Genomic DNA, 12,551 nt, shown 5'->3' with positions numbered 1-12,551 from the left:
TTGTTGCATGGGTTGGTTCCTGAGTTAGAGTTGTTATGGTGCGGTGCGTGGTTGCTGGTGAGAATATGCTTAAGGTTGGCAGGTTGTCTGTGGGCGAGGACTGGCCTGCCTCCCAAGGTCTGTGAAAGTGAGGGATCATTGTCCAGGATGGGTTGTAGATCACTGATGATGCGTTGGAGAGGTTTAAGCTGAGGACTGTAGGTGATGGCCAGTGGAGTTCTGTTGGTTTCTTTTTTGGGTCTGTCTTGTAGCAGGAGGCTTCTGGGTACACAGAAGGTGTTCACACCTCAACTGCTAGCAGAGCACCTCACCCTCCCTGATTGAACTAACCTCATTATCTCCATACTGATTTATACCTGCCTCTAGAGATTTCCATTACTTGCATCTGAAGAAGTGAGGTTCTTACCCATGAAAGCTTATGCTCCCAATACTTCTGTTAGTCTCAAAGGTGCCATAGGACCCTCTGTTGCTTTTTACTTCAGTGTTGAAATCCATCGTCCACTAATGCAGGGTTACCAAAGACCCATCTGAATAAGCAACATGTAACTATCGTGGGTGCATTATTCGCGGGAGTGTCTGACCTGTGACTGGCCTCTTGCCCATTTTCTCTCTCAATTCCTATTGCTGGGCTCTGCCCAGCCTGTGCTGGTCGTACTCCACTTCAGGAAAGGTGCCCAAGGCTAGTTGGGCGCTCACCTGGATTGGAGAGTTCCCAAAGGAAGGCTTGTGCCTGCCTCTGTTAGAAGCTGTGGCTTCCGAGAGTTTGACTTAAGATTTGTGTTCCTTTTGCCTTTCAGGGCCTATAAAAGTAACACTCTGAAGCACAGGTCAGTGTATGAAATCATGCTGCCGTTCTTCTCGCCAGCATTGCTGTTCATTCTGTGCATGACCTGGATCTTCATGTCACCGTCTGACATCCTGGAGGTCCACCCCAGGCTCTTCTACTTCATGGTTGGAACAGCCTTCGCCAACATTTCAGTAAGAGCGCTAGTTCTCCGCTAAAATGCGTGTGGACAGGGGGTGGCTGATTTGAATTAACACAATGGTGAGGGCTAGCGGTTTGTCAGGCTACATTATACGAACTATCCAGTCTGCTCATGAGGTGGAAAGGCAAGTCACAAACCCAGAATGAAAATGCCAAGAATTGTGGATTGTATCTGTTATAACTAAACCACTTTGCTGCACTGCCATGACTGAAAGGGCAGGCACTGAAGTGGACAGGAGAGAAACGCTGACTCTTTTAGAGCTGAAAAACGTGTCCTGTAAACCAGATCTGACACTTTCCCCAAACCCAGTATGTGCTTTTTCCACCCCTCCCTGATACTGGCTGACAATTCACATAATTGAGTTCCTGCTCTCTCAGTTTTAACATGGTCACTCACAAGGTTCTTGGTAAACTTGATTCAGCTGTGTGTTGTCACATCTGCCTACAGACATGAAGCCCCTGCCCTCATCCCCCCTAAATCATGAATACTGTTAAGCCATGGAATCCGTGCCTTGCATGACAAAAGGCCAGCCCTGGCGATGAGGTTTAGGAAGCTGTGGCGCTTTAATCAGAGATCTGTCACTATCCTCGGACTGTGCCCAGAAGCAGGGCTTCCTGTCTTTCCCACTCGGCAGAGTTTTCTACTAACTTTGCAGATAAGATCGGTCAGATTTGACCAGTATTGGCCAATCAATGCAAATAGATCCTTGTGATGGTCTGCTCTTGGTGTGGACTTCTCTGGTTATATGCACAAGAGGAATTCATGTCAAAATGGAAACTTTCTCAGTCTTTGGGAACCTTTAGAGCAGATGATTGTCCATGTTTTAATAAGTTATCGCTGTAGAGACGTACATGGCCCTGTAACGGTGCGAGACTCACCCCTGCGGCGCCTCCTGTCGGTCGTCCTGGGAATAAGCTTAGACTCAAGAGCGCCCTCTGCAGGCTGGTGCCTTGCGGCCGCTGGCCCCCATGTCCCTCCCGGACCCAGTGCCTCTTGTCCTCGGGCGCTGCCTCCTGGCAGTACGCCTGCTCTCAGGGTCTCCCCACCCACTATCCCCACCTCGCCTCAGTCTTGGGCTACTGCCAGTCACCATCTAGTCCCCGCTCGCTGGGGCGGACTGCAGTGTAAAAGCCACTCATCACAGGCAAAGGGGGTTTGGACCGGTTGCACCCTAGTACCTTTCTGGCCTTTGACAAGGCCGCAGCCTGGGGCTTTTCCAGGCGGGAGCTCCCCAGCTCCCTTGCCCTATCCCCCAGCCCTGCTCCCCTCAGGTACCCCATTCAGCATCCCAGCAGCCAGGCCCAGAGCCTTCTCCCTCTAGAGACCGAGAGAGACTGACTCTGTTCCTGGCTCACTGCCCTCTTATAAGGGCCAGCTGAGCCCTGATTGGGGCACGGCCACAGCTGAGCCTGGGAACGGCTTGCTCCCAGCCGCAGCCCTCTCCTGGGCTGTTTGAAGCCCTCTAAGGCCGGAGCGGGTGACCACCCCGCTACAGCCTTCATTGCTGTATTCCGAGTGAGTGAGTGAGTCATGGGTTGGAGGCTCACGTTGGAAGGAAACCAACGCCCATCTAACAGACCTTTCTCCCACCTGCCCCCACCAGTGCCAGCTGATCGTGTGTCAGATGAGTAGTACGCGGTGCCAGCCTCTCAACTGGATGCTGCTGCCATTAGCCCTGGTCATCTTTGTGGTGATCTCTGGAATCGCAGCACATTGGGAAAATCTTCTCCTATACCTACTGACGGCTCTCATTACCCTGGCGCACATCCACTACGGAGTAGGAGTGGTAAGTGACATCTGCCTTTGGGCTTGGGGTTTCACTGTAGCGGCTCTGCTTGTAGGATTCACTTCGTCCCATTGCTGATCAGTTTTGCGGGGGGTGTCGCATGTAACACCTGGAATACCAGGCAGATTGAGGCATTTCTAGAAAACATGAAAGGAAGCTAGATAGGTGGCATCTGAAAGCTCTTATTTTGTACACCAGGAACTGCCAGCCCAGCTGCAGCAGAAATTCTTTTAGTCGTTTAAATTCAAGACTGGGTCTAATCCAAACGCTGGATCCACACCCTGTTTCAGATCACAGTTTGCAGCTTAAAACGTAGGAACCAAACACTGGCGAAACATGGATTTAATGCGCCCAAGTTCGGATGTAGTTCAGGTTCTGTCGGTCAGAAAAAGGCCAAGATCAGAATGGGATCCAGAGACCAGGTTGGGCGTATCTCTAATTTTAAATAAATTATTTGGGGACTTAGCTAGGTACCATTCACTTCCTAATATTTCACCTTACTTAGAACTTCTTTTCTAAAGGCCCCCACAGCTGCTGCTGGGTAGCACGTGACTGGACACTCGAATCCGCTTGACACTGTCTCCGGTAGGCGGCACTGCTTGGGAAGACCACCTTAACGTGTTAACCCAAACAGTGTTTCTGCCCTGCGTACAGATTTATAAACTTTCCCATAGGCGTTAACTGATTTTTTTCATACTGCGCCTTTGAACTATGGCTTTCAGATGCCCCAGGCATAGTGTAACTAGAACGCTGTCTGAAGTGCGGTGGTTGTCTGGCTAAATAAAGAGTGAACAAAATGACTAAAGAACCTGAATTACTGACATAGAACCTGCCATATTTCCAGCTTCTGAGATGAGTTCCTCTGCTGGGGAGAAGCTGGGAAGGGAGAGCACAGTGGAATAGTCTCCCCTGTATCCAGATGCCTTCAGGGATCAAGGAAGCACTGTAGCTAACTGTGGGAGACCGGCACTGCGTGAAGGAATTGGTAGGACGCAGAACGTCTAGGCGGTGGAAGTGCTGCTCAGTGGGAAGAGCCCAGTTGGGTTGTCCTAGGTCAACTGAACAGGGAAATGACCACCTCAGCAGCCAGAGTGGGACTCCGAGCACTTGTCGCTTTAGGCCAGCTCAAAAATATATACGCTAGCTCCTTGCAAGACACGGGTTTGACGCAGGACTCAGTGGGTGACGTTCTCGGGCCTGTGACACAGACTGATGGTCATCATGGTCTCCTCTCGCCTTAAACTCTCTGAAAAACCCCACCCATTTGGAACCCCTTTGTAAGACACGATGGGGTGAGAGTGAATCTGCAGTTTCTCCTCCGGAGCTGCAGGTGAACAGGCCTTGGGTGACGTGGTTGCTTAGCTGCCACGCTATATGTGTTGGTCTTTTCCTGCCAGCCATGTGAATCGCTTTAAAAACAACTCTGAAATTTCAGCCAGCCTAATGACTTGACGTAGCTCTCTGCATAATCTCATCAAAAAGCAAATTTCCTGAATGCAGCCTTTAAGTCCGACATGGCTTTTCACTGTCTGTCAGGAGGAAATGAGCCCTTTCTGCCTTGTGAAGGTCACTGCGAGAGGAGGCTTCTCAAGGATAATTAAAAGCGGGTCTCCAAATCTCAGACATACTGTCTCTTGGCACAGTTACATACCGATGTCCTGTTGTACTGTCATCTGGTGGGAGTGGCTAGGCAGGACAGTCTAGTGCAGGCACTGCTAGCTCAGAGCTATAAGAGGGTGCTATGTAGCTGCTGTCTGACTATCGCGCTCCGGAAGCAAGCCAGCCTCTGATTGTTGTTTTTGCAGTTCACGTACGGCCAGTATTCAACTGAGCGACTTGTGTATGCCCTTTTTACTTGTTTAGCTAAAGCATGAGCATTGGCTTCACAGCTCGCAACAGGCCAGGCGCATTCAAGAACAAGTGCACGTTCAGAGAGGAAAGGCAGTCGACTTAAAAACTGATCAAAGGAAATGCATATGGTTTACAATGTGCAATTAGCTCGTAGAACTCACTGCCACAAGATACCATTTGGGACCAAGAGTTTAAGGTTCCATATAAAAGTGTAATGAGACTATCCAGGTACTTTGGGTAGGGTACAAATCTCTTTGTAAGGTGTAGAAACCTTAATGCTTCAGGGCTAAAACCAGCCACTAACTGGTGAGGCGGGTTAGGGCATAATTTCCTTTGGAGAAGCCTGCCCAGAACTGATCCCCTTGGGGGTTTCTTGCGCTTGCCTCTGGTCACTGTGCAGCACAATATTGCACTAGATGAACAGTGGGGAATTGCCATAAGTATTTCTATTCGTCAGAACCTCTTAGAGGGTCAAATGCTGGACCCCACAATGCAAACCCCAGTGGCATGTTGAAGGACAGTCAGTCGTTCCCGGATCTGGTAGAGTGTAGAATTGGTGCAGCTGCTCCACCCCAGGCTGGACTAGTGGCTTGTGGGCCCTGTGTCCCAGGGCTTTGGCTTGGTGGGAGCCTGCCGGCATTCTCACAGTCCATGGAGAGAGAGGGGTGCTTCAGAGAAGTACTCCGGTTTGCAGAGTGTCGTGTCTGGCTGGCCTGGCCCTGCACAGCAGGCTCCTGGTGTTCGAGACAAGTCTCATGCACCCATGTGGGGCCATTCAGCCTTTTTTAGCTGCACGTGTGGCTCGCTTGGTCCGTGGTGTGGTGCGTAAGGGGATGTCTGCGCTGCAGTAAAACACCGGCGGCTGGCCCATGTCAGCTGAGCCAGGCTCATGGGGCCTGGCCTGTGGGGCTGTACAATTGCAGTGCAGGTGTTCAGCGTCTGGGAGACCCTCACCCCTTCGTGGGGTCCAAGAGCCCAGGCTACAACGTGAGCCCAGATGTCTACACCACCGTTTTACAGCCCAACCCCGGCAAGCCCGAGTCAGCTGACTGGCCAGCCTGGGGTGTCTTACTGCTGTGTAGATGTATCCTTAGGGGCTTCTGTAAGGGAGTGACTAATAGCCCTGGCGGGGGATGAGCATACCATGGGCAGGGGCTATGCATCCTTCCCATACATACAGCACCCTGCCAATTCACTGCAGTCCTGGGCCCGAATCCTGAGGCGTACTGAACTGCTCCATTCAAGTCCCCTTGATTGTTTGAGGCTGAAGTGGAAGACATGTTGGCTGATGGACTGCTTTCATTTAACTTTTCTCTCTCTCTCTCTCCCCCAGGTAAGCCAGCTGAGCAAACATTTCAACATCCGGCCTTTCTCGCTAAAGAAGCCCAGTACAGATTGACTAGAAGGGGAAGAAGAGAAAATCAGCCTGCAGTCTGCACAAGTACTGTAAATAACTGCTGGAAATAGCTTGCACTTCAACCATCACCACAGACCTACATCGATCTTCTGGACAGACACTGGGGCAGTGGGGGCTCAACACCAGGGCTACACCCCCGACTGCCATTGAGAAAACACAAACTGCTCTATGGTGAAACCAGGCGAGGGGAGTAGCCTTTCCAATTATTCCTGTATATTAGATTAGCCAGACGTCTTCAAGCCCTAACTCTGTTCGGGTAGAGCTGGCTTGGGAACGTGGATGGCATCGCTCAGAACGCACGGTCACCCAAAATAACCTGGCAGCTGAGTTAGTAGCAGTGGCCTCAACACATCTGTAACGGAGACGTTTGAGCTGCAGGGTCAGTGAGGAACGTCTTCGTCGTACACGAAGGCACATGAGTCACACACGCGGCTGTCTAGTGTTAGACCTTATCAGATGACCTTTGTCCCTTGATGCTAGTCTAGGGAGCAGATCCCAGCATGCGCGCGCACACGTGTCCATTCATGCAAAATGTTTGTTTAGAAGCTTCAAATGATATTCCACTAGGATGACTTAGTCAAATCCCTCAATTCCCAAGTGGTTAAGGCAGCTTCCCCTTCTTCCCGCCCCTCCCCTCCTCCCCCTTTTTCCAGCTGTGGGTAACTGGGACCATATCTTGACAGTATTTTTCTTGTTAACCATACATTGGCCACATGTGTTCTTTAATCACAAGCTCATGAAGGGAACTTGAGCTCTTAGCAGCAATGGTTGTTTTGGGATGGCGGGTGGCTTATTACTGCCTGCAAGAGCTAAAATAGCACTTGGCCAAATTCTCCCTTCTGATAAATCAGTACAACCTCATTTAATGTCAGAGGGTTGGCTTGCAGGGGGAAGGGGAGTCACATGCTACATGGAGCTTGTCTCATTTCAGACTTGCTGTATGCACTATGATTTGTGTGCACGTCCCCGTGAAGGGCGGGACAATCTCTACGTACGCAGTCTCACAGCTCCAGAGAACTGCATTGTGGCAAATCCCACAGCTTGGAAAAACACCTGAATAGTTCTTACAGCCGCTGACATGCACATACACTTGTGGATATTTTATTGGGGGAAAAGTAGAGGTGATTTTTTTAAATTACCATTTCATTTAGGTCACACACATCCCATCCAGCTTTCTGTTTCCCATCTGTTAAGCCGTTTGCGTTCAGCGCTTTTCTTTTTTGTAATTCATTTAATTGAGTGGTGGTGAAGACTGAGTGCTGATTTTCTTTTCTGTTCATTGTATTTAATGAAGATTTGTGCTTGAATGAAGAGCGCAGCCTAAACCCAGGCTCTGGACAGGCTGCACTCGGAAGTGGGCAAGCACAACCAATGTTCATATATAATGTATGTGGGAACAAATTCATTCATACCTGGGGAGTAGCTTGGTCATGGTGTATTCCTTGACCGTGGGTGAAAAATCTCCTGCTCTAGGAAAACTTAACTGTCATTACTATTTAACGCTTTTCTTTTGTAAATGTAAATCATTGTCATGCAAGTTATACGAAACAGAACGTCCAGAAGCCAGTTCACAGCATTTATTGTAAATAGGTTGGTTTTAATTTGAACTTGAATTCTCACTGGGGTGTCCTGTACAAGATCATAGCTGATGGCTAGAGGTACACCCTGCAAGACACAAGGGGGAGAATTTAATTTCAAGCGGGAAAATACCATTACTGCTTCCATCTCTAGGTGTTCCCATCTTGGTTTTTGGCTGTGAGGTGATTGGACTAAACACGTTTTAGTTGTTTTGTTAATGTGTCATGACTGTACATCAGGAACTGGAGGAAGGTGTTAATCTGGGAGAGGAAAAAACCTCTTATTCCCCCCTCAGAGTTGATGAAATAAGTAGCGTACTCTATATATATTACTGACATTGTACAGAAAAAGCTTAAGTGTACAGAGGAATTGGGCTGTGCTTCAATTTTTGACACTCGTAACTGTTGAATTAAATATATAATTATGGGCAAATTAACTGAAATTGTAGTTGCACAAGAAACATTAAGAATTTGAAACCAGCTGTTGAAAATGGGACACACAGTTTAACTATCTGTGGAACGTTTTCCTACTGCACAATCCGCCTTCGCGGCCATGACACGTTGCTGAGGTTGGGTTTTTCCATTTGCGTGCCGATGGATCATGGAATACTTGGGCCAGTTCCCCTTGACTCGTCACGTTAAGAAATGTCTGGGTCCCAAGCATGAAGCTAAACGTGTTCTGCATTTCCTTTTATGGCATGTCCCATTTCTCCGCCCCGTCCCCACTCTCCGGGCAGCACTGCTGTGTTCAGATTGGGGTGGCGTTTACATTGTGAGATTCTGTCTGCTCGGTTCCCTAGTCACTGTTCCTCTGGCTGTGGAGTACGTTGAACTATTCCTTCGGGCTGTGCATGGAAACATACCCTGAAAAAAACACTCTTGTGTGGAGGCTGGCAGCTAGAGCAGACTTGCAATCTAAACGCCTTCATGCATTTTACTGACATGTTCTTACGGCAGGATCTCTCAAACCCTTTTACACACACAGGCTTATCTCTGGGGAGTCGTGGAATTTGGTGCCTTAACTTATTGCATGTTGGGGCTAGCAAAACCTCTACAATCAAATTATGCTAGAAACCAGTTTTAATGCTGCTCGAGCTCAGGCAGATGAGGGCAGGATGAGCGCTCTAACCTGTCCGATTCTGCTCTCTGGGCACATTCTGCCGCCCAACAAAATAAACGGTTTTCATTTGCGCAGTGTTGATCTGAATTTAGTGACTGACGTGCTTGATGTCCTGGATTCTGGGGAATGAAATGTCTGATCAGAAACAAACAGAATTACAGCCTCCCCACCGCAAGTGTGTGCGAGGGGGAGCAAATCTTTTGGGTTGGTTTATTTTTAAAGAAAACTGGTGTTTTCGCCTAATTCGGTCTTTAAAAATAAACTCGTTCTCTAGTGAAGGGCTGGATTTGGTCATTGTTCTGGCCTCTGCAATACTGGGTAAGGAGGAGACACGAAGGTGGAAATTCTGGTTCCTCACCCTGGCCTCTTCCTTGTAGCGGGGGGCGTTCCTTTCCGGTGCCGGGCTCTTTGGAAGGAATGATACTCTGACGCAGGAGCATATGTGCCCATGCTCAGAATTCCCCTTCTGCATATTCGAGGCACTCTGAGCCCTTGTGCTTCTCTGCCCATGTAAAAGAACTACTTGTTTTGTGTCCTTAATTATTGAGACCCCTGAGTGAGCCGCCCGGCTGCTTTTATCATCCTTAAAAATGCTCCCCAGGTGATGCCTCAGTGCTGTCAATTGTACCTCAGCCTGGACTATCGGCAGGCAGAGCCGAGCATTGGGGAAGAACCCCTCTGGGCCATCAACGTGCCCAAGTCAGGCAGTGTACGTAAGCGGTTGGCTTCAAAACGGACTGTTCCATGTCGTTAAATCCCCACAAGCCGGTTTCCATAACATCGTCCTGCTCCCGTTCCCGTGCTAGAGACTCGCCGGAGCACTGTGAAAATAAGCCAGTGGCTTGCTGAAGACACTTTGACCCCTTGCATTCCTGCGATTAGGGGTCTTTGGTTGAAGTGAGTGTTGGAAGCCTTGGGAGCGGACACACATGCCATCGCGTGGCTTCCGCTCAGAAAAACGGTTCGTTACGCGGGCAGCTTCATTTCCATGCTGAGGCTTCCTGGGCGTGTGTAACTTGCACTTCGCCCCCCTGCAGACCTGCAGTCCCCCTCCCCCCATGCAACATCTTCTGCCGACGACCCCCCACCCCTGAGTTCAACCTCGTGACTGTAAAATCCGGCTCATGGGACACGCATTTAGCTGGGGCACATACGTGCAGGTTTAACAGCTCTCTGAAGTCCCTGGTACGTTAATGAAAGTAGCCGTTGTGGTCCAAGTTAGCATCCCTCACAAGCATTTCTGTTGCAGTTGGTTCATCGAGTACAAACAATAGGGAAGGCAGGAACTGCAGTGTTGAGATTGTACCTGGCCTTTCCATGCCTGTTGTGCCCTGTCTGGTGAATTTATCGTGCTCGCGGCCTGATCTAGGGTACCGCTGGGGAATCCGCCAATACCGAATCTCATGGATGACTAATGTGTTCATTCAGCTTGGGGTTTTCTTGGTCACTACAGCAAAAATATTCAGATCTTGGGTTTCTAAAGTTAGGCTCCTGGTGTCTTCTATCTGGGCTCCTGGTGTCTTAGCCCACAGTGAGAACGTTCTGGCCTGTTGTGACTTTCCGAAGTGACAGATCAGATTTGTTGTATATAAATAAATGCTGCTTTTTCAGCTGTGGCCCAGCTGAATTTTCCTCCACGCCGAGGGCTGGGCTACACCACTGCGTAAGTTGATGTAACTTACATCGCTCAGGGGTGTGAAAAAGACACCCCCATGAGCAACACAAGTGACATCGACTTAAGTGCTGACCACACTGGGGCGCTAGATGGGCAGGAGACGCTCTCCTGTCAGCATAGCGGCTCTTCACCAGACGCGCTACAGCGGCGTAGCTGTGCCAGCGTAGCCTCTCGTAGTGTCGACTTGCCCTGCAAAGATGCACTCAGCGCTGCCTGCTATGCAAGTAACTTAAACAGCTGGGAAGCTCTTGTGGTTCTAGCTAATGGTGCGTTAACAGTGGCGTAAAAACCCAACCGCTTGGAGTTAGGTGATTTGGTTCGTTTGTAAAGGAGACCTGCTCCTCTTTCCTTGTGCTGCAGCACTGGGATGATGGTAAATCCTCTGCCTGCTGAAAGCCACGGGAGAATCTTTCTCTGTCACGGGTAGTGGTTTTATGTGGTGTGCCAGTCACTGGGGGCATCTTGGGTTGGTGGGTTGAGATCAGCTGGGCTGTCTTAGATCTTGTTTGTGCTTTGTTGAAATGCAGACGGACAGCAAACTGGGCAAGGTTGTAGTAGCCAAGGGAAGCCTTTGCTAGTACCTTGTTTGCCTTATGTCCCCAGTCTACCTCGCAGCATTGTATTGGAGGTGGCGGCAGGCCAGGGTTGCGGAGACAGCATTTTATGTCTGCTGTCTTGGAAGGTGGTTGCAACAGAAGTTTGTTTAACCTCTTTGCTGCTGAACAAAGTCTTGATTAAATCAGAAAAATCCTACCGTGCAGCTGGACTTGTCAGTGCCACCTGTTTTCTGTCTTACGGCAGCAGCGAAAAACCTAACAGAAGAGGGAGGCATCACTTAGCAGCACGTTCTTAGCAGACCCGCGTCCCAGAGGAAAGCTGTTTGCTACCTGTACCTCGGTTAGCCACCATCATGGCGTCTTACGGAACATGCTCCAGGAATAAAGATCTATTAATAGGTAGTGCTAGTTGTTACTAACCAGTTAATTGTTCAGGTGCATTTGGTTTGGAGTGATGGTCTCATTTCCAGATATAAATCTGCCTCATTCGCTCCATTCTACCAGGACTTTTGTTATTACTTGACAGCTGGTCAGACTGGTCCAGGGTGACATGCTTTTTGGGCAGCAAGAAGTTCCTTCTGACCCAGCATCCCCTGCCAGGGCAGCCTTTAACTGAGTGCAGAGCCCACTAAACGGAACGGTGTGCTTTGGGGGCAGGCGTGCGCGAGGCCCGAGCTGAAAATGCTTGGGAAGGTGACTCTGTAACAATGACGTTGTGGGCGCCATGTTTGTATCTCCCAGGCTTCCAGATCAAACGGGTCTTCTAACTGCCAGCCCTGCTCATTCAACCTGCACCCTGAGAGTCGAGCTGGGCTCTTCCCGGCTCACGTATGGAGACTGTGCAGGCCACACCCTACCCTCAGTTACGCCCACACAACGGATGGCAAACCAAAGCAGAATCCCCCTCGTTCGGGTTCTGCAGGGCTAATGGTGTTGGAGCAGAAAAGGCTCATGCTAGTAGTTGTGGGTGGGATTTTCCAAAGTATCTGACTTGCATTGGGACTGGTCACTTCGGTGCAGGTCTGTTGAGTAAGAAGGGGGCATCTTACTTGACTCTTAGCATACAACTGCCTGTTCCTGCTCCCTTGACTCTTTGCGCTAAGGGAGGAAGGAACTCCCATGACAACACTTCCCCTTCCACCTACAGAAACAAAAGCTTCCGTGGCAAGTAACTGTAATGTGGACCCATCGTGTTCCCTGAGCCTGGCCCTGTGTGACTGTGGCCTGGTATCACGGCTCTGAGAGCCTCTGCTTGTCACTTCACTGCCGTGAGTGGGTCTGCAAACACATCCTGTCCCATCCCACCCAGGTGAGCCGTAGCCTGGCTGGGACCAGTCACCGCTACGCAAACTGATTGTACAGAGCTTTATTTAAACAGGAAAATACAGTATAACTATATATTGTCTTGTCAGTGCCGAGTTCGACCAAACCTGCTTTTCTCATTCGGATCCATGTGTCTCTACTGTTGGGAGCTTAGAGTACTGCAGTGGATTTGAATGCCAATCTGTTAAAGGCTATTGCTGATACATATTTATTGTAAAAAATATATATATTGAAAATGAAACTTCAGGAAAGAATAAAA

At 49.5% G+C, this 12,551-nt stretch overlaps 1 pseudogene; it reads left to right on the top strand.

The window, feature by feature from the left end:
* LOC117875555 overlaps positions 1–12,551 on the top strand; it is a 62,790-nt pseudogene extending 50,239 nt beyond the window's left edge.

Source organism: Trachemys scripta, chromosome 3 (genome assembly GCF_013100865.1).
Source record: "Trachemys scripta elegans isolate TJP31775 chromosome 3, CAS_Tse_1.0, whole genome shotgun sequence".
NCBI classification, from domain to species: Eukaryota; Metazoa; Chordata; order Testudines; family Emydidae; genus Trachemys; species Trachemys scripta.
Note: the sequence above shows the minus strand (reverse complement) of the source record. Positions and strands in the feature narration are given on the sequence as shown.